Source organism: Lygodium microphyllum, chromosome 18, assembly GCF_053477565.2.
Source record: "Lygodium microphyllum isolate KBCC chromosome 18, Lygodium_microphyllum_v1.1.10, whole genome shotgun sequence".
Taxonomy (NCBI): Eukaryota; Viridiplantae; Streptophyta; class Polypodiopsida; order Schizaeales; family Lygodiaceae; genus Lygodium; species Lygodium microphyllum.
Window position 1 is genome coordinate 100,115,281 of NC_141152.1, and position 17,522 is coordinate 100,132,802.

At 43.4% G+C, this 17,522-nt stretch overlaps 1 protein-coding gene across 1 annotated transcript in view; it reads right to left on the reverse strand.

The window, feature by feature from the left end:
• Nucleotides 1-17,522, reverse strand: part of LOC148021196 (protease Do-like 8, chloroplastic) — a 117,766-nt gene that overhangs the window by 34,213 nt on the left and 66,031 nt on the right. The window lies entirely within an intron of this gene.

The window sequence follows — 17,522 nt, forward strand, 5'->3', positions numbered from 1 at the left end:
GTTTCATACCACCTAGCTGCTTATCAGACCACTTCACTATCTTCAAGGAGTTGCCCATAAGCTATAGTTTCAATCGTCACCAAATTGTGTGTAAATGTGTAATGACAGTGTATGTAAGTTCAAAACATTGATTGTTGCTACAAATTGCATGAGATCAGAATGTAGAATGTGAAAAGGCTTGCCCAACAAGCAGTTTCTTTAACATCATAGTACATCAGGTATGGACCTTTTTCTCGGGCTTTCTGAAACATTCTGGACAACCAAGTTCCAGGCAATCTGCTTATGACTTCTTAAAGCTCAAACAATTAGATCTCTTTCAGGTTCCTTTGATTCCTACTAGTTTTAATCTGTTAAAATCACAATAGCTCTCATATTGAGAGTTCCACTTGCAAATAGACAAGAGAAAAGATCTCTGTTTTTCTCAAATCCTCAAAACTCCTTGTGATCTTAGAACTTCCCAAAACATCCTTGCTCCCAAAACAACCTTTTTAAAACACAAGTAGACCATCCTTGGCTGGCTGCTCTACCAGATGAGTAATATATTCATCCAAGATTTTTCTAGAAGGGGAAGTCATATATGGAGTGAAATGATGCTGAAAAAACCGAAGTGAAACAAAGGCACTAGCATACATGGCCCAAAGTAAATGGTGTGGACCAAAATATAGACAATGGCCAAAACTGTCAGTAAAACTAGACAAACTGGAAAGCTCCTAATGTCCCTTGATGACGCAATGTAAAGCTCAAACATAAGTGGTGACCAACCAGTAACACTCTTGAGTGTACCTAGACAGGTAAGGAGCACAAAGGATAAAGACATGAAGGCAATCAACAAGCCCTCATGAGGATGCCTGATGCTTTTTCCATTATCCACAATACAAAAGCTCCAACCCTTGTTCCAAGATACTCCACCTTTATAAAGAGAGACTTGCTACCCCATGAAGTGGAACACAAATGAATTATTAATATCACCTGCCTAATATGATTAAGTCCACCAATAAAGTTAAGCCCCTCTCCATACACGGACCATCTGCCCAAGTGCACTGTACATACCACAACCCCCAGTGCAGCCTGCAAATGCAGAAAAGTGTCTCTGCACAAAAGAACTAACAATTGCAATTGAAGTTGTCCAGGTATGGATGAACCCAATCAGTCCCTCCTATCATCTGGCAACTCACTAGGTATGTGTTGGGACAGCACAGACCACGAGCGACAAGTCCATAGGTCAAATAGAAATATTGATACTTCAATCAACTCTCCTCTCTCTCATTTGTTTGGAATATCTTCAGCCACATCCTACGAAGTCTCAAAACAAGCAAAGAGTCGAGCATCCAGCAATCGTGGACCAGGCAAGCAATTAGGCAGGCGACACCAGCAGACAACAGCACAGTGACGAACAGGAGCAGAGGACGGCAACAAGCGTGACCAACGACCAACAGCAACAGGCATGACTTGCAACCACCGCGACCAGCGTGAAAGGAGAAGATGGTGTAAAAGTTTCTTTTTTAATCAGAAATCCATTTTTTTTAAATCAGAAATCTTTTTAATTTCTGAATTTCCCCTTGACTTAGTGGGGGTTCGCACATTGGATGCACAAATGTCAAATCTATGCAAATTTGAGCCCGAAAATTTGAGGCTTTTCCCAAATTTGATCCCGTTTGTGTCTAGAAGTGACATTCGTGTCAGAAATTGCAAACATTGTGCATGTTGACCTCAATCAAATTGTGCATGTTGACCTCAATCAAATTGTGGATTTTACCAAATTTGTCAGAATTTCGCTCTCTCGAGTAAAATTTCTTGACATTGGACCTCGAAAATTGGGGATTTTCATATTTTGATAAAATTCTGCTTAGCAAGGACAGATTAGTTGACATTTATGCACTGCTCGATCTGGAATTTTGGGGTTTTGTGCAGAATTTGGTAAATTTCTGCAGTATTTGCCCATGTGGTGGCTGGTTTATGTATAAACAACACAGACTTATTACTATTTGAGGAAGCACAGTAGTGTATTTGCTGGTTCAGCTTGTGCTTCTGCAGTTCAGTGCATTTACTCTTGTGTTTGTGATAAAAATGGCTGCAACTTCTTCCGCTTCAAACATCAAGAGTTTGATGGAAATCAAACGGTTTGATGGTCATGGCTTTGACCTTTAAAAAGACCGTATGCAGGGCATTTTGTTCCTAAAGGATTGCGAGGATTCTTTGCAGGAAGATAAACCCACACTAATGTCAAATGCAGATTGGGCCAGAGTTAACAAAAAGGTTGTGGCTTACATAAAGATGGGTGTCACTGATGACAGCGGAGCACTTGTGTAGGGGGGGGAGCTCACGCTCAACCGCCAAAACCCACGAACTGCTTATTGCTTCAAGCGTTCCAAGCAAGCTCTCATGGCTATCTCTCACTTAGCCGACATGCCATCAATCCTCTCGAGGTGTAGTAAGCTTACCTTAATGCCGAAATGAGTTGCCTCCTCCCTCACACAAGCCAGTAACTCCACGATCCTAGATGCTAGCTCAAGCATCCTCAAGCCTCCTCCATCTCCAAGCTCCATCCACCATAGCCGCACACAAGACAAGAGAAGAGAAAAGAAGAGAGAAGAAGAGAGAAGAGAGATGGTGAAGAGCTTTACCCTCTTGATCCCTCACTCCCACACACTCACTCACTCCCTTACACTTTCACACTCCCTCCTTCAAGAGCACACACACAAGCAAGAGGAAGAGAATAAGAGAAGAAGAGAGGACTCTTGTTAGCCACATACCAAAGAATGAGCTTCCATTCACTTTTTGAACTTTATATATACAAACCCTAAAATCCCATGGGCACCCATCCCTTTTTACATGACCGGCCATTGTGGCAAGGTCCCTTTTTCTAATTCCCTCTTCTTGCTTCATGCCCTAAGCCTATACCCGTCTATTCTTTTTACAAATGGCACAGGAGGGAGCCTGGCACTTTTTTATAAGAGTTTTTAGAGTTTTTGAGGCGTCTTTCCTTAAAATTGTGCTTTTTGCCTCAGTTTAGCTTTAGAGGCCGCCTCTACACCTTTGCTCTTTTTCCATTCTTTTTCCTTCATTTTTCCGCCATCTCGAATTGAGGTTAACATTACCCCCCTCTGAGGCAGGTGCCAATCCCATGGCACTTCGAGCTGTTTGTTGGGAAAGGGTAGGCAGTTGGCAAGTTGTTGGTCAGGTGATGGTAGGGCCACATGTGGGCTGCGATGCTTTGGAAGCTTTGGCAATGATGGTTGACGAAGTGCCAATGAGATGTCAAGTGGATGATGGGGCCTCCCAAGTTGGTAGGTTGTCGCATCTTGTAGTATCTGAAAGGAGAAAGTGCAGTGCTCTACCTAAGGGGAATGCCTGCCTTACTATGTGGTGCATTGTGCTCGTGCTGGTGGAACGGGGATTTGGGTCTAATCACAGGTAGGCCTAGGTGATGTCCCACACTTGAGAACCCCGTTTGTACGGTAGGTAGGTGCTGTGAGTGTAGAGTAGGGTGACAGGTCTAACCATAGGCGAGTGTTACCTCCCTAGGTGTGTCTTGCCCTTAGGGTACCCTAAGCGGGAAGTGGGGGTAAAAAAGGGCTAGGGAGTTAGGAACGGGACCGGCCAACCGAGGTCACCGGACGCGCCTAACTTAAGAACCCCTAGGTATAGGGATTGTGAGCCATGTGCTGCAACCTGCGTGCGGATACGTTTTTCTTTCTTTCTTCCGTACTTTTTTTCTTTCTTTATTCTTTTTTTTTTTGTTTATATTTATATAAATAATAATTTGCTGAAAAGAAAGACTTTACGTTGAATGAAAGCATTAAGATCCAACACAGATTCTTCCCTTCAAACTTTTTGCCTTTTATTTCAAAGATTTTGTGACATTCCTCCTACATCACCAGTTTCTTATGTATTTATATGCGTTTGCTTGATTTTGATTGGTTTTATTTTGATTTATCTTACCCTCTCCCCTTCCAGGTTGAGAAGAATCCTTCCTAGGATTGAAGGTTAGGAGATCAAGGGCATTCAGCATTCAAATATAAGGGTTACTTGAACATGAGCCAAGTATAGAATTCTGGGTTATATTCCAACTGAGCCTTGCGGTCCAGATCGAAGGGTTGGGTACTTACGTGTGTGATGTAAATGAGAACATCCGTTACGAAATCGCCGGAATCGACGCGGCTAGCGATGTGGAGCTCTTCTTCGGTCAGGAGACGATCAAGATATGGGTTTCTTTTGACGTGCTCTTACATGGGTCGACCATAAAGAGTGGTTAACACTCTATATGAGGTGGGTGCGACATAGGTGTAAAGAAAAATACCCTTGCACAAAAACATAAACAGAAACCGTACGACAAAGAACAGACTCATAAAAAGAACACAGTTAGGGTTAGGGTTAGAGTAACTCAGAGACAATGAACACAGTGAATAAATGAAATGATATGACTACTAATAATACGATGCTCATGCAGCAAACACACTATACAGTGAATGAATACTTAATCTCGAACTCATGTATCTCTAGGATCAGGGCAGGGGTAATGAACTCGAGTGTGTTGTACTCCGAACGGATCCCGAATCACAACAAGGCAGCCTCCGGATGTCGAACACCAACAAACGCAGCAATGAGAAGCTGGATCTGATGCAGACAGCAGTGAGGAGAGAAAAAAACTAAAAACGGAGCCTGCAACGCAAGCAGGACAGCTTGCAGGAGAGAGAAATACTAAAAACAGAGCCTGCAGGAGAGAGAGACTGAAAACGCAGGCAGGACAACCTGCAAGGGAGAGAAAGACTAAAAACGGAACCTGCAGGAGAGAGAAAGACTGAAAACCTAGGTAGGACAGCTTGCAAGAGAGAAAAAACTATCAGGGCGGCAACTGGAACCTGCAAACGCATCAGTTTGCTGGCGTGGCAGGCTGTACGATAACAGTGCAGATGAACAGTAGTCAATCGCCAAGCATAAACAGCAACAATCAGTGTGTGGAGGGCTGGAAACAAGCGCCAGACTGTAGGGAACAGTGATGGACAGCAAGGGCTGAGATGTCCTCTGTGACCGCGGTGTGGACAGCAAGCTGGTAATACCTGAAACCTGCAAAAACGAGATTGTAAAAAAGTGGAGGACTTGTTGCCAATTTACAGAAAATTAGGGTTCTAGATCCTCTCCCACTTAACTTTCTCGATCCGCTCCCCGTTATAAGGTTTTGGTTAAAATAAGCCTAAAATAAGCATGTTTTGGGACTGTTTAAGTGGCTAAGTGCATTTCTTAGCACAACACCCCCTCTCAAGCCCAAAATAGGGCGAGAAAAGTAGGCCAACCTAAATTTTGATTTACCCCAAGGCCTCCCACCCCAAAGCAACCAGGGCATCGGACAAAAGGTGCACGTCGGCTGCCCAATGGCCTATCAAGACTACAAAGGCGATGGATATCTTACCAAGGGAGCCCAAGTGATCACCCTAGAGAGATCAGGGCATCGGACCAAGGGTGCTCGTTGGCTGACCAAGGGCCTACAAAGGCGGATGGAATCAACTATTGACTTGTTTGTTTTGTTTTTTTCTTTTTTTCTTTTTTAAAAAGTGTTTTGAAAATACATAAGTAATATAGGGGCAGCGGCCGATTAAGTGATAGATAGGAAAAGATAAAGAGAGTTTTAAACCCAAGTTATTCACAAAACTAGCAAGCCAATTCCTCGCACTGACGAGGATAAGTGCCTAAGGATGATAAAAGTGAGTGTATGTGCCAATCATGTGTTAAATATATGAGAGGCAAAAAAAAGGTGGGCTTAGCAAGACAAGAAAAGCAACCAAGGATATGGAAACTGCCTTTAGAAGAACTGCCATGTCTTATGCTACGAATATGATGGATCCTAGAGTTGACCACTCCAAAAGACCGAAAAGGAATAAATGCGCACAGATACATGTTGACATGAACAGAATGCCAATGCATAGGATAATGCAAAGGGAGATGCAAGATGTCATGCTCATGCAATATGCTATGCAATGGTGCCACTGGGACAGTGCCCTCACAGGGAAAGTGTTCACTTGTCCAAGTGCCCTTTTACAATCAAGTCATCTTGATAGTACTGATGAAGTTACAAATGCCCATAATACAATACAAAAGAATAAGTGAATGTAATGTCTAAAAAACCGTAAGCATCATCACTGTCACGATCAAGAGTAGGAGCCGCCCCTCTCAAACTGAAAGGGAAAGCAAGAGGGAAGCACCCTCTCCCCGTCAAGCTGAAGAAGTAGGAGAGGGTATACCCAAGCCGATCCTGGATAGCAGGTACTGAAGAGCCAACCGGTTGACCACTTTGGTCAAGATATCTACAAAATTATCTGATGAAGGCACAAACTCTAGGCAAATAGTGCCTAGCTTAACTTACTCTCTAAAAAAGTGGAAGTGGACTCCCACATGCCGGGTCCGTGGTGTGATGATCGGATTGCTCGCAAGGGCAATGGTACTCTGGTTGTCGCAGTAGACATTAAATGTGGGAGAGTCACATGGAAAATGAAGCGCCGCCAGTAAACTCCTCAAATAGATGGCCTCGGTGGTGCCATTGAAGAGAGCCCCGTACTCAACCTCGGCCATGAAAGCTGCCACCGTCTCTTGCTTACGGCTGGACCAAGAAATGGGAGCCGTGCCCAAGGTAAAGAGATAGCCGCCATGGGAATGCTGGGTGTCAGGATCTCCTGCCCAATCAAAATCAGTGTACCCCTACAAACATAAACCAGAACCATATGTCAAGCCATAAGAAAAAGTACACTGCAAATAACGCAACACACGAAGACATACAATCCAATGTGACATCCTAGGTACTGTGAAATACTGATTGAGTATACTAACTAAGTAAGCTAAATCTGGCCTAGTATGAATTAACCAAAGAAGTTTTCCTACAACAGAAAGATAGGTATATGCATCGAAGGGCTGTCCTAGGGTATCCTTCGACAAGTGGACAGCAAGATCAATAGACGTGGCCACTAGCCGTGTTTGATCCGAAGTGTACTGTTCCACAAGCCGAAATGCCTACTTCTGCTATGACACAAAAATACATCCTCTAGAACGAACTACCTCCATCCCCAAAAAATAAGACAACAAACCAAGGACTATCATTACAAATGTAGCTTTAAGCTTAGCCTTAATTTCCGCTATAGCAGCAGAATCTGAACCTGTGATGAGTAAGTCATCAACATATAACAGGATATAGCTAACCCCCTCTAGAGTGGATCGAACATATAAGTTCGGGTCATAAGGGGTAGAATGGTATCCATGAGTTTGTAAGAACTCATCCATTCTATGGAACCAAGACCGCGGCGCTTGCTTCAGCCCATAAAGAGCTTTCTGCAAGCGGAATGCTGTATCCCTAGGGTTCCTTGAGGGAAAGCCCGATGGCTGCTCCACATAGACTTCCTCCTGCAAGTATCCGTTTAGGAAGGTACTCTTAACATCCATCTGATGTATCAGCCAGCCGTTGTGAGCGGCGAGCACGAGTAGCAACCGAAAGAAAGTCAACCGTGCAGTAGGAGCAAAGGTCTCTTCATAATCAATGCCGTGCTTCTGTCGAAACCCTTGCACTACAAGGCAAGCCTTGTACTTGTCTAAAGTCCCATCAGCTTTTAGCTTTGTCCGAAAAATCTACTTTGTCCCGATGACTTTCTTGTGGCTCAGACGATCCACCAATGTCTAAGTCTCATTTCGCTCAATACTCTCTAGCTCCCTTTCCATGGCCTCTCGCCATTGAGGGTGTTGAAGAGCCTCCTGCCAAGTATTCAGCTCAGAATGCGCTATCTAATCAGCTGTAAACCGCTATCTTATCAGCTCGAGGAGTAAGCTTTCCTCTTGTCATCAGGCATGTGTGTGTACGCACGACACCCGAAGACTCTGAAATGGAAAATAACAGGCCGAGAGCCAAAAAATGCCTCATACGGGGTCTTCTGAGGAAGAGCCGCAGTCGGGCACCGGTTGAGGATGTACACCGAAGTGTTAACAGCCTCGATCCAAAGATGCTCAAGAAGCTCTGTTGCGAACAACATGAACGTGCCATTTCCATGACTGTGCAGTTTCTACGCTCTACAACTTCATTCTGAGAGGGGGAGGTAGAGGTAAGTTGGCGAGAAATGCCATGCTTCTATAGAAACTCAAAAAACTCGTGGGAGATAAACTTACCACCGCTATCACTCCTTATACACCCAACACGACGACCAATTTGGTTATGAACCAGCAGCACCCAAGCAGAAAAATATATAAAAGCATCTGACTTATGCTTGAGGAAGTATACCCACATGTATCGAGAATGATCATCCACTATCAAAAAGAAGTACAGCGCGCCGTTCAAAGCAGCAATGGATGTCGGTCCACAAAGATCAACGTGAATCAAGCTAAGAGGATCCTCGACTGTTTAGGAAATGAGGTACGGTACCACTTCCCGAGCTGACAGGCTTTACAGACATCTCGAGCTAGCTTCAGGCGTGGAAGGCCCTCAACCAGCTCACGGTGTGACAACTCATAAAGTGAGTCATAACCAAGATGCCCTAAGCGAAAAATGCCAAAGACGCTCATTGTGCGTAGAATCCCAAGATGTGGATAAGGCCTGGAAGCTATGAAACACGGAGCCTTTGACGGTCGGCTCGGTCAGAAAGTGTCATGTGGTATAGCCCATTAGGCTATGCCTCACCGCGAGCAATCATTAAACCAGTCAGAGAGTCAAGGACCTCGACTATGGTCCCTGTAAAGAAAACTACTCGCCCCAACCGGCAAAGCTGTTGAACAGATAACAAGTTCACCCCAAGCTGAGAGACATGATATACATTGTCCAATGAAGCCAAATCCGGACCCTTGTCAGTGACAAAACTGGTGCAACCTTGAGCATGAATCTTGACTGAGGAGTTGTTTCCTACTCGGATCCGCCCGGCTGCAAGGGCTTCAATACGGAAAATGTCCTCCATAGGTGTCATGTGATGTGTAGCTCCACCGTCCACAATCCAAACTGGAGCTGAAGTGCTCAGCTGTGACGAATGGGCCTCTGCAGTAACCTTGTCAGGAGGCAACTCACAGATGTGGACGAGACTCGCATATGATGTCTCTACGGAAACGATATGGGCCTCTGCAGACCAGTCAGGCAAGCCCTCTGAAGTTAAGAACGTTGTCGACTGAGATAAATGTGCGGTGGCAGTGTGAGTCTGACCTTTAAACTGCCCCTTGCCATCACCTTGCCTCCCCTGCTGGGGGTTGCCCAACTAAGGGGCGGGGGTCTGAGACTTAGGTTTTGGTGTTGTGCCTCGTGCCTTGGATGGACACTCGTCGTCAAAATGGCCAGCCTTTTGACAATGTTGACAATACCTATTCTTTTTAGGTACATTCTGCCACCCAGGTTTGAGTTGTTACTGGGAGTTTCCTTAAGAATCCCCAGATTAATTTAGCTTTTAAGTTTGATTTTGATTTTGAGTGGAGGTTTGGTTTGGTTAGCCCTTCCCTTGTTGCCCAATCTAAGAATGAGCAAGAAGAGCCCCCTCTGAAGAGGAATTCATATGAAACTGATCGAACAACCGTGCGTAACGCAACAGCTGACACTCAAATTCATAGAATGTAGGCATGGTAGGCTTTGAAACTATTCCTTCTACAAAATTGAAGTATTTCTTGGGAAGTTTATTTAGGAACAATGTGACCTGATCATCAGAGGACTTGGGAGTCCCCGTAGTGGAAAATTCAGCGAGGAGACGCCGATACTCAGCCAACTTGACTTTCAAGTCATCCTAGTCAGTGATTTTGAAAAGTTGAAGCTCATGGTCAAGATTAATACAATGGGTCCTGTCTCGAGCCGCATCTTGGCTTGATCATGCTTTGATTTCTGTAACTGCGTCTCGGCCTCCTGGGTTTAGAGTTTCTTGTGTTACAAGGACATGGGCATCTACTCGTAGGCGGCGGTTGCGGTTGTTTAGGCCTCCATTGAAACTCAAGCTGTTGGGCCTTAGCTTTTGCTACTGTGAGCGGCGGCTCGTGAGACTCGGTGGATGGTGGTTGAGTACTATCCCCCTCTGTAGACTTGGCTGCGAGTATTTCTACCGATCACCTTGCGGACTTTGATGAGGTCGCGCAGCCCTTGCTGAAGGCTGTAACAATGCAGACGTTGCCTATGGCGAGGTGGACGTGCTGCGACCCATAATCGACATTGCAGTGAGTTTGCTTTTAAAAGGTTTGCCCTAGCAGCGACTCTGTGCTTGCGTCTTTAGTGTCTGGCAACACGTAAAAGATCATTGATACAGTCTCAGACTCGATAGCAACAACGGCCTTGCACTTGCCGAGAAGTGCGTATGAGCGGCTTCCATATGGGTTTAATTGGGCATTAGTGAGCTGTAGTGGTGGTTTACCAAGTTGGGTCCAGTGATCGTGAGTTAAGTCATTAAAGTCTACTCCCTTGTCGATCAAGGCATTGAAAGCACATGTTTGCTTGACAGTGATCGTGATGTGGAGGTATGCGGGTTCTACGGCTTCCTCATCCTTGTCATCAATTTCCATGATTGTGGCGACTCGTACTCTGACAAGGAGTTCTAACATTGGTGGCTCATGCAGCGGATGTGTGGGAGGATAGTACTTTTTAATGCGACTGCCATTGAAGAAGCCTATGCCCTCACCGTCTAGAGTCTCGAGCTCGACATTGCCAGTTCAGCTGATTACACGAACTTTAAAAGGCCCAAGACCTCTAAACTTCATTTTCTGCTGCCCGTTTGCTTCAGGGTAGTATGGAGAGGATTTTCGATGGATAATTAGAAAGGTGGATAGAAGATGCGCTATCACTTTATTGATGAAGTGTGTACCCTGGTCACTGACTAGTTCGATGGGGCAGCCGAATCGTGAGATTACCTGCTCCCATAAGAACCTGGCACTCGTTCTAGCGTCATTCTTTCGTGTCGCTCTCGCTTCTACCGATTTCGTTAGGTAGTCTGTGGCCACAATAATATATTTGGCCTCCAAGCACTGTGCCGCAAGAGTAATGAGTCCTATGAAGTCGATCCCCTATTTTTCGAAGGGTTGTCGTGCAATGATTCGGGTCAACTCCATTTGATCCTTGCGAATCGGAACCTTTGTCCGCTGACACTGCGTCGCGAAAAAGCGTGGACCACCATAGTTGAGACTGCAGCACCTTACGGGCTGTCGTGTCTCCGCTAAAGTGTCCAACAGTTCGGCTATGCGCCTCTGTGAGCACATCGTGCATCTCATGCTCGCATACGTATCTACGCAACAACCCGTGTTGCCCTAACCTATATAGTTGGCCTGCTATCAACTGATAGGGTTGGATTTTGAGAATAAACCGCCTAAGTCGGGCCTTTTCTATCGGTCGCTCAGGCAGCCCGTGCTCCAACACGTGGACGATGTCATCTGCCCAGTATGGCATTAGATCAGCCTTGTATAAATCTCTCTCGCTGGAAAGGTTAAACAGATGGGCGTCTGGCAATTCATCGGAAACGCTGTGTCCAGCGACCTCTCCCGTGGGGATGCGTAACATGTGATCAGCCATATAGTGCTGTTTTCCCTTCCGTACAACCAATGAGAAGTCAAATTCTACAAGCAAAAGGAGCCATCAAGCTATGTGTCTTGTAGCGCAAGGTTTGTTCACTAGATACAGCAAGGCTTGATGGTCCACAAAGAAAGTAAAAGGCGTAGCCAAAAGATAATGCCGAAACTTCTTTACAGCAAATACCATGGCTGAACCCTCTCTCTCAATCGTCGAGTGTCACAACTCTATAGAAACAGAATTTGTATCCTTTTTCATTAATTTGTCTATATAATGATTTATTAAATTTATTTCCTTTGCACTAATTAGATATAAAGAAAAGTGCATTGGAGCTGGCCACTGATGAGTGGTCACAGGTTATGGTGGACCCATGCAGTGGGTTAGAGAAAAGATAGTTCACACTTCCACCTATATGACCCGATTGGGCGCCTGTGACTAGAACTCACGCATATCAGGGTTAGACTCGCACAGAGAAAGGATTGATGCCTTGAAGTGTGGGCTAGATCCACCAGAACAAACAGTTACAATCAACAAGATGGCATGATCATGAAATGCTTGTATTATGTGCATGTATGGGTTGAAAGCTTGAAATGCACATTTCTTTGCATAGCAAAGTCACATGAAGATTCGGATACCATTTTTGCGATGTACACGAAAAAAGCTTTCATATGATACCCATATTGGGGGGGGGGTCCCTAAATTTTAGGAGATCCCTCCTAAAATTTAGGAGCCTCGAATTAGCCTAAAAATGCTAGTCCTAAAAAATAGGGATGTCATTCTAAAAATAGTAAGTTCTGTACTCTGACTGTGCTTACTAAATTTGGTTGTTTCTATTCTTGACAGTATTCAACCCAAAAAGGAAGGCCATAGAGAAGAGACAAGTGTCAAGACACTTGTCACACAAGTTTCCAAGTGTCCCACCACTTGTCACATCTCATGACATGTGGCTGGACACTTGTCTTGTGCTACTCCACTTTCCCCTTTTGTACTAGCTCTCCCCTCTCCTATAAATAAGAGCTCGTTTTTCTTCATTCAACATCATTTTTCTTTGCTGTAAACTCATGTACAGCACCCACAGATAGCCAGAAACTGGCCCCATCCATCCCCATCATCATCCCCCACTTCTCCATTGTCAAATTCCTCCATATTCCCTCTTCTATCATTGCTGTTTTACAAGACAGCAAGCCTATAAATTCATTACAGCACCTCCTTCTCGAGCTCTTTCTTCCATTTTAGCTACAAGAAGCAAGCCCTATCCATGTACTGCTGATCAACGATGGAGAAAGGCTGAATTCCCCTTTTTCTTCTCTCATACTGTAAAGAAATCAGTTCTTATCATTGCATAATAGATAATGCATGTGTGTTTGTACATCTTTGCATGATCTTGTGAGAGTGAGAATTACTTCTTCTCACTCTCAGGTTGATTGTAACTGAGCTCTTCCCTAAGGGACTTGGGTTGAGCAGAAATACATTCCTTCGGGGGGGGGTTGCCCATCTTCAACCCTCAATCTTGTCTCCATTACTTTTACATTTTCGTGGCTGTAACTTTGTGAGTAATTTTCATTTTCAGCTTTAAGTGTTCATTCTCTTTTATATTAAATCTCGAAAACAAGCGAATATCATGATTGTTAAGCATACTACGTTGTTCGGGGCGTTTACAGTGGTATCAAAGCTTTGGCTCGGCCCTCACCCCCAACACTGGTAGTGCTTACAACTATAAGTTTGTTTGTTTCAGCCCTTGCATTGAGTGCTTGAGCATATATATTTTTTCTTAAGAGTCTCAATGGATCAGTCAAGTGCTATCCTTCAAGCCATTCAAAGTCTTAGAGAGGAGAATCAGCAAATTCATGACCAACTTCTCAAACTAGAAAAAGTTGAGAATCCCAAAGAATTCAAGGAAAGAAGCCCATCTACTTCAAGGAGACAAAGCCATACCAATGAAAGGAGCCGATCAAGAAGTCCAACTACTTCTAAGAGGCAGTCCCATTCTACTTCAAGACAAAGAAAGAGATCGCGTCAAAGCTCATCCTTTTCTTCAAAGTCATCTGGCACCTATTCTGATAGATCCTCTTCTAGTAACGAAGAGTCACACCCTTCTCGTGGAAGACCTCATCATCGTCAAAGGCATTGACATTCTTCACCCTCGTCTCCATCTTCATCCCCATCAAGCACTTCATCATCTTCAACCTCAAGATCCGGGCATGGACGAAGGCATAAGAAGAAGAAGAAGACTAAGTCACTATCTCAACTTGAAAAGAAGATCAAGTTCAGTATGTATGATGATTCCCGAAATCCTGATCTTCTTCTGAAGTTTATTCGTCAATTTCAAATTTTGTATGGTCGTGACAAGTATAAAGAAAAAGAAAAGATTAAGTTTGCAGCTTTACATTTAACCGACTTAGCCCATACTTGGTGGACGGGGTTGGAATATGATCATGCTGCCCCAAAATCATGGCGGTCCTTTGTTCGCATGATACAAAGCCAATTTCTTCCTGTTCATTTCAAAAGAGATGTAAAAATGGAATGGGATCGGCTTTGGCAAAGGAAAAATGAGTCACTTGGTGACTATACCAAGAGATTTTGGGACTTTTGAAGGTCCAACATTTCAAGAAGATCAGCAGTTCGGAAAAGCTTAGGAAGTTTCAAGGAGGTTTGCATTTTAAACTTTGTACTGCTCTTAATCATTATCATTGTTCTAGTCTCATGGAACTTATTGACCATGCTCAGACATAGGAAATGGAGCACAATGGCAACAAATCATTCCAAAAGAATAATAACAAGAGAGTAGCTAACGATGAGGAGTATTCAGCCCCAAATGAAGGACAAAAACAACGGCAAAAGCAGCCATCAAATCAAAAGAAGATGAAGCCCTATGCACCTCCTAATGCTCCTCAATTTCGCTCCAATCTATACCCACAAGCAAAGCAACTTTCCAAAGAAGAAAAGCAACGCTTCATGAAAGAAGGGAAGTGCTTTAAATGTGGACAAACAGGCCACACAGCGAAGCAATGTCCAAACAAGGGACAAAGCAAGGTTTCTGACAACAAGCCTAAGTCGCCAGTGAAAATCAATGCTATCAGTGATGTAGTTGCAAACACAACTCACACTCCAGAGATGCGCAAATTATTAAAAGCTTGGGGACAATTGCAAGGTAAGCAAGCACTATTCTTGATAGATCTTGGGGCAAATGAAAATATCATTTCCTTGCAATTAGCTAAAGAGCTTGGATTAAAGAATGAAGAGATGGACACTCCGGAAGAAGTTCGCCAAGCTTTTAATGCTGATGAAGGTGACACAGTGAAGACTGTGATACCCTACATTGGCAAGCTCAAGTTTCAAATTCAAGGCTACAGTGACGAAGATACCTTCTGTATCGGAGACCTTGATGGTTGCGATGTGATTCTTGGCATGCCCTGGAATCATAGAGTAGATTCAACCGTCTTCTCTCAGAAAAAAAAGATAGAACTCACCAACAAAGTCAAGAAGTACGAGATCCAAGCTGGAGTTTTTGGAGACACCATACCTATGGTAAGCCATATACAAGTCTCTAGAGCAATTAAGGATTGTGTTCAATGTTGTCTGCTTTATGTCACTGATGTAAAAGATAATATGAATGCTGAAAACCAAGAGCGACTTCAGCTCTTGGAAAAGTATAAAGATTGTTTTTCGGAATATCTTCCTTATCAGCTTCCCCCAGAAAGGCCAGAAGACCATCATATTGATATTATCCCGGGCAGTTCTCCTCCTAATATAGCACCATACCATGTGAGCCGTCCTCAACAAGAAGAATTTAGAAAGCAAGTCAAAGACCTACTCAACCGTGGGCTAATTAGGCCAAGTAGCTCACCATTTTTGTTCACCGATTCTTCTTGTTCAAAAGAAAGATGGCACATTCAGGATGTGCATTGATTATCGAGCTCTCAACAAAATCACTGTGAAGAATCGGTTTCCTATTCCCAGAATTGACGACATTTTGGATCGTCTAGGAGGCTCAAGGGTTTTCAGCCGCATTGATCTAAAGAGTGGTTATCATCAAATTAGGGTAATACCACAAGATGTACACAAAACTGCTTTCCGCACTTCATACGGTCTTTATGAATTCTTGGTGGTTCCTTTCGGATTAACCAATGCACCAGCCACCTTTAATCGAATGATGGAGCGCATCTTTAGAGAGCATCGACAATATGTCGGTACTTTCTTTGATGATATTCTTGTCTTTAGCAAGAATGGAGAGGAGCATCATCAACACTTGGAAATTGTTCTACAATTACTACAACAAAATCAACTCTTGGTAAATGGTAAAAAGAGTGAATTTTTCATGCATAAAATAAATTACCTTGGGCATGTCATCTCTTCTGAAGGGATTCAGATGGATCCTGAAAAGATCAGGATAATCCAAGAATGGCCTCATCTTCGTGATGTACATGAGGTGCGATCGTTTCTTGGCTTATGTTCTTATTACCGCCGCTTCATCAAGCATTTTGCACATATGGCTTCTCCCCTTCATGACCTTACAAAGAAGAAGATCTCTTTCCAATGGAAGGAAAAAGAGAAGGCAGCCTTCACAAGGCTGAAAACAGCTCTTACTTCTGGACCTGTTCTTATCATTCCAGATCTGGTAAAACCATTTGTGGTGGAAGCAGATGCTTGCGGTGATTGTATTGGTGCAATGCTAAATCAAGAAGGCCATGCCGTAGGCTTTGAAAGCCGCCGTCTAAATGATGTGGAGAAAAGGTATGACATTTATGAAAAGGAGCTCTTAGCAGTGGTTCATGCTTTAAAGATATGGAAACATTATCTTTTAGGCAATGAATTCCTTATTAAAGCTGATCATCAAAGCTTGAAGTATTTCAAGACTCAAAAGCATTTGCAGGAGAAACATGCAAGATGGGAAAATTTCTTGTCTATGTTTCATTTTCAAATTATGTACACTCCAGGGAAACAAAATGTAGTTGCTGATGCACTTTCTAGAGTGCCTCGCATTGCAACTATTACAGTGGCTCATCATGAAGATTTTCAAACGATAAAGAATACTTATGATGAAGATACTGATTTTGCAGCAATTTGGTCAAATTTACAGCAAGGAGGTTCTCATCCAGATTATTCCATCAAAGACGGTTACCTTCTCATGAACAATAGCCTTTGTGTCACTATTCTTGTTCAACAAAAGGTGCTTAAAGAAAGTCATGAACCCCCTTATGCAGGGCATAGAGGGAGGGCAGCCACTCTAAGTGCAATTGAGCGCTACTTTCATTGGCCAACATTACGAAGAGATACACATAACTTCATTGAGGCTTGTCTGGTATGCCAAAAATCCAAATATGATAGACAGAAGATTCCAGGATTGTTGCAACCTCTTCCAGTGCCCAAAGATCCATGGGAATCTATCACAATGGATTTCATCTCAGGTATTCCAAGAACACCTCAAGGTCATGATATGATTTGGGTCATAATTGATAGATTCAGCAAACAATCACATTTTATTCCATGCCATAAAACATTGAAATCCACACAAGCTGCAAGACTTTTCATTCAACATATCTTCAGATTACATGGTATGCCTTCTGAGATCATTTCAGATAGAGACTCCAAATTCACAAGTAACTTTTGGCGTGCTTTATTTGAGAATTTGGAAACCACTTTAAAGTTCTCCTCAGCTTTTCATCCTCAAACTGACGGCCAAACAGAGGTGATGAATCTCACTCTTTTGGATACGTTGAAAGCTTATGTTAGTGAACATAAGTTACAATGGGAGAAATATCTTCCATTATTGGAGTTTGCTTACAACAATACAGTGCACTCATCCACAGGGAAAGCTCCAAATGAAATAGTACAGGGTAAAGTGATTCCTCCTCCAATTATTCGCACTAAAGATAAGATTTTTGCTGCTGATGAGTTTGCTTCAGATTTAAAAACCACAATGGATCAAGTTCGAGCCACTATCAAAGTTGCCCAAGAGCGACAAAAGAAGCAAGCAGATAAACGAAGAAGACCTTTGGCTTTTGAAAAATGTCAATATGTCTTGCTAAAGTTT